This window comes from Rutilus rutilus (genome assembly GCF_951802725.1).
Source record: "Rutilus rutilus genome assembly, chromosome: 8".
NCBI classification, from domain to species: domain Eukaryota; kingdom Metazoa; phylum Chordata; class Actinopteri; order Cypriniformes; family Leuciscidae; genus Rutilus; species Rutilus rutilus.
In genome coordinates, this window is record NC_140222.1 from 6,110,108 (window position 1) to 6,117,367 (window position 7,260).

The following is a 7,260-nucleotide window of genomic DNA, read 5'->3' on the forward strand; positions in this document are numbered from 1 at the left end:
ATGGGTGGATATTCTGGAGCAACTTGGCATGTCTGACTGACCCTTGGCCATCTTGGTTTGGAGGGGGAAAAAATCGAAACACAAAGGCTTGCCACTTGATTGCAATTTATAGGATGATGCACCAGGGTCCAATGAAGAGATTGATATGCAACTTTGCCATAAAAACCCGTGCAAATTCAAGAAAATGCTTTTTTAATAGCTGTCCACTGTAGTGACCACTATGCGTGAAAGGGTTAATTAAAATCAGTTAACAGTCAAGTGTTGTTCATTGTTTCTTTATTTCCTGTAACAAAAGACATTTGTATTTATTGCTTTAGACTTCATTCATCAACCAATGACAGATTACTGTTCACAAACTTTTTCCCACTTAAGCTGGTGCTCCAGCAATTCAAGTCTGGCCTTTTTTAGGTTAAGCCTTTTCTCCTCCATTTGAAGCTGTATAAGGTCCATCTCCATGTCACTTTTTCTGATTTGCTTTTGAAGGTGGACCTTATACAGCTCTTTGGCAGGCAACTAGTAAGACAGAATAATTAAACATGACTGATAAAGTCTGTAATACAAACACAGACCAAATATTTAAATGAGGAAGGAGAACTGCAGAACATTTCTTACACTGCTAAGATTCTGTGTGGAGGTAGATGGACCCTCATCTGTATTCAAATCTCCTGCCATATTCTGTAAAATGACAATGACAATTTATTTATTCTCTTATGAAAAAAGGGGGAATGCATTCTATGCATCATACCTCTATGGGCCTCCCCACATTTTCTGTTTCTGTCACAGCAGAAGTGGTCTCTTCATCTTCAGCCTACAGTGAAAATAAGGAAGGATGCTTGGTCTAGCAAACAGAAACCTAAAGACAACAATCACTTACAACTGTGACAGAGTGTGGTGTTGCAGGAGGATCCAATAATGCAATGTGGCCATCAGCAACTGCAAGATAATTAAACCAATAAGATAATTATGCATATTCAATACTCAATGTATATTCTTAAACAAATACAACTAATAAAGAAGGACATTAGGAACATCTAAGAGTACTAGTAATAAGATTACAGTAGTATATGCAGCCAAAGCAGCATGCATACTGCACAAGTGAATCAATGACTGTAAAATGCATTCAAAATGCCTATTAAAAATGGTGACAATGTTGATGATTTTCTTTATTAAAACACTGACAAAAACAGTGAAAACATCAATAAATCATAAGTATTAATATGGTATACCTACATTTTACTAAGCCACTTGTCTTGGTAGCTGAGTCCGATGAATTGCCCCTGGAATCCCATCGACCACAGGTCGCCCTTTATTAAGGGACAGTGCCAGCTCCTCAGCTGGGGTGAGGGAAGGTGGAGGTGGACCCCCACCTGTTTTACGGGCCTCAGCCTTCTTTCTATTGGCTAAATTACATTAAATACTAAATTACATGGCGTCAGTAACAAGTTTAGTAAGTTTCGAAAGTATTACCTTGCTGGAGAATGTTTTTGTGTTTCATTTTGACTTAGCTCACACTTCTTCTGGCTCCAGAAGGATTACTATTACTAGCAAATTGTGCATTACTAGGCTACTGCAATATTAAGAAATGTATGGAGGCCAACAAGTAAATACTTGTCTATTTTTACTACATGCTCCAAATAATTTTTGCGTCACAATGAAAGGGGAAAATAGCCCATTTATAATTTTATAAACTCACGCATTTACTCTGTCTGTTATTTTTTGCCAAGCCAACTCTTTCTTTTGTTGATGCAGCAGTATTGCTTTTTTTTTTTTTTTTTAGTTATAATGGGCTTATAGTCTTAATAAGCAAGCATTTAAACCTCTTAAAACTCAGTTTCACCGAAATATGTAGCTCGCTCGCTCGCTTTTTTTCTCCCTGGGTTTCCATGGTGACTCCTGAAATCGGCGATCCATTGAAAATGTCTTTATGTACTCGCCGTCCGCGCGCATTAACTCTGGGTTACCAATAGGAGGTTGGTTAAACTAACTCTTCTCAGGTGTTTTGGAACCGACATACTCATGGTATGCGGGTTTGGGGTAAATCAACCCAGAGGTTATGATTTACCAAATGGTAAGTTAACCTTGCTTTCTGGAATACCCCCCAGGTGTGGTCCGCCGAATCAGCGTTTGATTGGAACGGTCGTGAACAGACCACACAATCGCACATCTGTATAAAAGTGAAATAAACGCATTTTGACCTCGTGGGTTTTTGTGAGAGGAGTTTGACTTTGAGATAGCGGATTTTTGGTGATATAGTGACATAGTGCGATTTGATTAGTTATAGGCAATTTAGACTTACATTTGAATTTACACAACACATTGACTGATAGGCTAGAGACAGACAGAGTATACATATAGTGACACATTAATAGATACATAGATATAAATATAGACAGCTAGATTAATAGATAGATACATATATAGATAGATTACAGATACATATATAAATGCATATATTATAGATATACATATAGGCCTATAGATAGATTATAGACTCATATATAAATACATATATTATAGATAGATACATATATAGATACATAGATTATAGATACATATCTAGATACATAGATCGATTCATATATAGATAGATAGATTTGGATAGATAAATAAAATGGAGGCTCCCCAGAAGAGATGCCACATCAACACCAGTAGAAACACAGGACAGTTTATGGGAACTTTTTGATACTCGCATCCATCAAACCAAGATTATACACAATGCTACAGCTGATGCCACAGTGGAAGTGAAAAAATACATCAACGTATGCGTATTTGCCCAGAACTCATGATCCACTAACTTACTGGAAAGAGAGAGCAGTAATCTTTCCACATTTGTATGTCCTTGCAAAAAAATATCTTTGTATGCCAGCAACAAGTGTCCCTTGTGAGAGGATTTTTTCAAAGGCTGGAAAAATTATCTGTAAAAAAAAGAAGTAGGCTAAGTCCTTCCACAGCAGGTAAATTAATATTTTTGAATAAAAATCTCTAAAAAAGTGAGACATTGTGGCTTGATTTCTTTTATTAATATTCATTTTTCATGACCAAAATAACATTATGCACAGTGAGGAGCCTATAGGTTACAAGCTTCACATATTAGAACATTATAATAATAAAAAACCAACACATTTTTTTAATGGCTCGTCAAGGTTGTTTCAGATCAACACCTGCAAGTGACCACTAGGTGTCACCGTTGAGACGGGTGTCGGATTGATTAGAAGCCTCGAAACAATATGGCACATTTGGTTCAAGTGTTTCATTGGTTCACGAGGCCTCGATTTTGCCATCACTAATAAGTACGAGAGTACGAGAGACATAAGTACATAAGCGCGCGCACTCACAGTCTTCAAACAACACGAGCGCTGCTTTCTCCAAGTATAGGTCTCTGCGGAACAACAAGGCGGCGTTTCCCAATTATTGGGCGTTTTCAAACCGGTCTAGGCATTTTCCAACCATCCAATCAAAACCGTACGGAAGCCCTATCAGAAGCGAAAATGCGTTATTATTATTTCTCGTACGGAAGCCCTTTCAGAAACGGATATGCGTTATTATTTCTCGTTTTTTTCTCTTGATTTTTACTATTATGTCAATATCGCGACAACATGTCAAAATAAAATATGTGTATAAAATACAGGCTACAGTACCTATTTTCTTAAAAATATTTTTTTTAAAAAGTGTTACATTAAACTACGGAGAGATCTTTAATATGGAATTCTTTCATAAACCAAATTTCCCTTTCTTATGTTATAAGATACAGATCTTGTATAATAGCCTGTGAGTGTGTATTATATTTTATAATCTCTCCTACCTGCATGCAATGTTTCTCTAAATGTAAACCTTAAAAGCTAAAAGTATTAAAAATGACTTTATTACTCAACTATTTATGATTACATTAGTTTTATTTTCATTTTGTGTGTGTGTTAACAACACAACATAAATCAAGTTGTAATGGTGAATAACAAGGAAAATGAATAGCAATTTCCAATAAAGTTACCAAATCCTACAGTAAAGCAATGGTGGAAATGGGTCTTTCTCACCTGTATAAATGTATGTAATGACTGATATTTAAGTGATATTTGTAGCTTAGATTAAATGATATATAATGTAAAACGTATTGACCTTTAAATTAAGGTAAAATGTGTTAACTTAGAATAATGACTCTGAAAAATTAAAACATTAGCATCACTTTATTGACCATATAGATACTGTAACCAATATGATGAAAAACTATATTGATAAATGCAGCATTCTCTACTTAATGTAATAGTAAAAAAGAGAGAATCCAATAAAATAAAATAAGCAAGCAATAAATGTGGCAAGTTCAGACATGAGGAACACATTGCATGAAACATTAGATGCTTCCTCCAGCCTCATAGAAACAGTCGTCTCCGCAGTATCCTTGGAAGTCATCAGAGCCAAAGAACCCCTGCATCACACCTCTTTGCCCTCTTCCTCTGTAGCTTTCACCACAGTCTTTGTATGTAGTCTCACAATGGAGCTTGGAAAACACACCTGTGAAAAGTCAAATGTTCCCCCCAAGATGACACAGAGAGCATACAGCAACATGAATTATGTATTAAAGGAGTCATAATGTAGAAATTTCACTTTTCCACGAGAATCAATGTATGTTATGATTGCATAATGATTGTACACTGGCCGGGAAGCCGATATTTAAAAGTGAAGCGTTTGTTTACCTCAGGGTTTGTAAAATAGGCCACGTGCACGCGCACGAAAAAACGAGATTTTGATTTCTTCCCCTTCTTGACGTCAAGACGGGGGAGGATATACCAAATATGGACACCGCAAACCTATGCTGCAGGAAGGCCGCCCCTCTCCCCCTCAGATTCAGTTTAGTCGACTCGAGAAAGATCGAGAAACCGAGTGTAGCCTACACCTGAGATGCTCTGTGGGTGACTGCCACAAACAACATGCAAATGTGTTTTATCTACCAAAAACGGACGAAACTATCAGGGAACAGTGGAGGAAATTCATTTTTAATGACGCTGTCCCAACAACTCTTTCAAGTGGCGTATCGTTAGGTGTGTGTGCTAAACATTTTACACCGGAATCATTTACAAATTTGGGGCAAAATCAGGCGAACTTGGCCTCGAAGCTCCGTTTGGGAAAAGGTGCCATCCCAACTAGGGCTGCACGATTAACCTTTATCGCATCGATATTGAGGTTTTAACTCCCGCGATAACCTAACCTCAGGAGTCTGAGGTTTTTTCCCCCGCCTCTGACATTTGAGTGACAAACCTATTAGCCAATCAAAATGGTCGAATCTCGCGTTCCTGGCTTGCTGGCCAATTAGAAATGGCAATGGAAAGTTACAAGGTTGTATGCAGTGCACCGGCTTTATCTATGTCTGTCAGCAGTGTACCTCGAATTGTGCCATTGTGAATTTTTGTCCCGCCAAAGCCTTATTTGATCGGTGAGTAATGTAGATGAACTACTGCGCTTGTGAGTGACAGGTCACAGGGCGCATGTTTAACTGAAAGAACGAGCAGAGAGAGAGAGAGAGAGAGCCGGTCGCGCGCGCGCATTCTCTCTCTCTCTCTCTCTCTTCGGAGCCAGGCGAAAGTGTAAACAAGACTTCACCGTCTCCAAACTAAGCGCTGTCTTGCTCTCTCTCCCTCGTACATTTTAATCAAAATAAATCGACACGGTGGTAAAAGGTCGGAAGACCAAAGTTTCATGTGGATCATTCGGAGATTTTTTTTCCTGAATTACCGCTGGGTGTGAATTGTGCTAAATAAATTGAACTGAAAAGCGTTCCGGACATTTAACTGACAAAAAAAAAAAAAAAAAAAACTCTTTAATTAAACGAAAAAAAATATCCAGTGATGAAATGTTTTCTGTGTTGACAGAAATCTTGGATGTCCATGTCCTAACTGCTGGGATAATCACACAACGCGCATGACACGTCCAATTCGCGAACTAATGACTCCTTTGAACCGATTCATTTTAATGAATGGTTAAAACAACTGATCTTTCCAACAGTGAACTCAGGAGACGTCTGAAACGGTGTATAACTAACTATCAGTAACACTTTACAAAGGTTATATTTACATAAATTACATAAAAAGTACAGTTTGCTTACTCAAGCTTTAAAATAAATAAAACCAAAAAAATCGAAAATCGCACCGCAATCGCAATATTTGTCAGAAAAACCGCAATTAGGTTTTTTCTCAAAATCGTGCAGCCCTAATCCCAACCATCAGGGACTTGCCAGAAATTGAAAAGGTCAGACTGTGTTTGTATTGCTCTACTGTGGTTAACAAATAGCAGCTAACTGCTAATGCGGCTATTGAGGTAAACACGGGGAATGGACTCTACGAATGCTAGCCACATCTTTCCACTTTGTTTTACACTAGCAGCTACAGTAGTGACGGTACAGGAGTCCATGCTCAGTGGCTAAAACTGTTTAAATGCAAGTATAACATCACGTTGCATGTCTAAAGAAGAAAAATATTGAATGTCTAAATAACCATAACGTGAAACAAGGCAAAAACACCACATGATAGTAAAAATCTCAAAACCACTGTAAGCTAAAAAAAAAACAAAAAAAAACTAACTTACATCTCCGTTAATGTAATCTACATTAAATAAAATGTAAATTTATGTGGGAGAAAATAGCAACACACGTTTTTGCTCATTACTGATGTTAATGTGTCTCAGTCAAAATGATTGTCTTTACCATTCAGAGACATCTCGATGTAGACGTCCTTCCATCGACTCTACATCTTCACTTTCCAGCTCTGGTTCAGAGTCCGGCTCAAACATGTACGGTTGAATCCCATATGTCGCGGCCGTGTCGAGTTCATTGACACTTTGCGCCATGTCAGTTTGTAATGATATGCTAAAGAGTTACCTGCGGTGTCAACCCCCCTCCTTCCTGCAACCAATCAACGCGCCCCTCATTTGCATTATTATAATGACCGTCCATGACAGCCAAAACATCGCATCAGATCTCGCGAGACAATAATGCCTTTAGAAATAAGGGTCTGAGGGGCTCTGTGTTGATTTTTTTTCCACTTTTCTTTTTTAGAAGTGCCTGAAAGACTATAATAGAGCATTGGGTACCAAAGTTAAAACAACATTATGACTCCTTTAATAACTGCACATGGGTTTAATTCTGACATGGACCCTGCAGAACCAATAGTAGCCATTGATCCTACCATTAGAATGAAGACTCCACAGCTGCAAGGTAGCGCTGTGGTTGAGGCTCTTGTCCTCTCCGCACAATTGTGATGTGCTGAATAGACA

General features: G+C 38.0%; 1 long non-coding RNA gene across 1 annotated transcript; it reads right to left on the reverse strand.

Moving 5' to 3' along the window:
• Positions 1 to 372: 372 nt before the first annotated feature.
• On the reverse strand, positions 373 to 807 carry LOC311295291. The gene is made up of 3 exons (XR_014628266.1): positions 746 to 807; positions 613 to 675; positions 373 to 513 (listed from the first exon to the last, which is right to left on the reverse strand). It is a non-coding gene; the product is annotated as an uncharacterized lncRNA (long non-coding RNA).
• Between the last annotated feature and the right edge of the window lie 6,453 nt (positions 808 to 7,260).